The sequence below is a fragment of the Olea europaea genome, unplaced genomic scaffold (assembly GCF_002742605.1).
Source record: "Olea europaea var. sylvestris unplaced genomic scaffold, O_europaea_v1 scaffold1842, whole genome shotgun sequence".
Lineage (NCBI taxonomy): Eukaryota > Viridiplantae > Streptophyta > Magnoliopsida > Lamiales > Oleaceae > Olea > Olea europaea.
Genome location: NW_019236192.1, coordinates 1 through 1265, shown reverse-complemented (window position 1 = coordinate 1265; position 1265 = coordinate 1).

The window sequence follows — 1265 nt, the reverse complement described above, 5'->3', positions numbered from 1 at the left end:
AAGGCGACAGCGGGGAAGAACAAAATAAGATAATGATTATGAGGGTAGTGATATTGCAGATGTAGATACAGGGGAAGAATTGGCGTGCATTATCCAATGCCTTCTGCTTGCTCCAAAAAAGCTCGATACCTCTCAACGACATAAGATCTTCAAGACTCGATGCACTGTTTGTAATTAGGTATGCAATGTGATCACTGACAGCGGTAGTAGTGAGAACATCATTTCGAAAGCAGTGGTAAAGGCTCTAAATCTAAAGAACGAGAGACACCTTTCTCCATACAAGATTGCATGGATTAAAAAGGGCCCTGGAGTTCAAGTTCTAGAGATTTGTAAGGTTCCTTTGTCAATTGAAAAATATTACAAAGATGAAATCATATGTGACGTGGTGGATATGGATACTTGTTACATCTTATTGGGTCGTCAAGACGTTGATGGCACTCATAAGGGCCGGGATAATACTTTCATATTTTGGTGGTTAAATAGGAAGATCATTTTGGTACCACAATCTCAACCTATTGAAACCAACCCTTCTATCAAGGAAGAGAAACCACTTTTTACCAACATATCAGGCCCAGAATTCTTTAAACAAGTAAAAGAGCCTCGCACAATATTGGCATTGGTCGTTAAAGGTCAATCAGAAGTAACTATACAAATTCCCATTAAAGTTCAAAAAATATTTGCTGATTTTGCCAAGATAGCACCTGACGAGTTACCAAACGAGTTGCTCCCCATGCGAAATATTCAACATCATATTGATTTGGCGCTTGGAGCTAGTTTGCCTAACTTGCCACATTATCGCATGAGCCCAGTTGAACATGAAGAGTTGTAGCAACAGGTTAATGAATTACTTGATAAAGGGTTGATCCGCAAGAGTATGAGTCCTTGTGCAGTTCCCGCATTACTCATTCCAAAGAAGGATGGCAAATGGCGTATGTGTATAGACAGTCGTGCTATTAATAAAATAACAATCAAATATCGCTTTCCCATCCCGCGTCTTAATGATATGCTCGATAGGTTAGAAGGTGCAGTGATATTTACCAAACTTAATTTAAGGAGTGGCTATCATCAAATCGGTATTCGCCCTGGCGATGAGTGGAAAACAGCTTTCAAAACAAAAGATGGTCTCTACGAGTGGTTAGTGATGCCATTTGAGCAATCGAATGCACCAAGCACATTCATGCGATTAATGAACCAAGTTTTTCGTCCATTTGTGGGAAAATTTGTGGTGGTCTATATTGATGATATTCTTATTTATAGCAAAAATG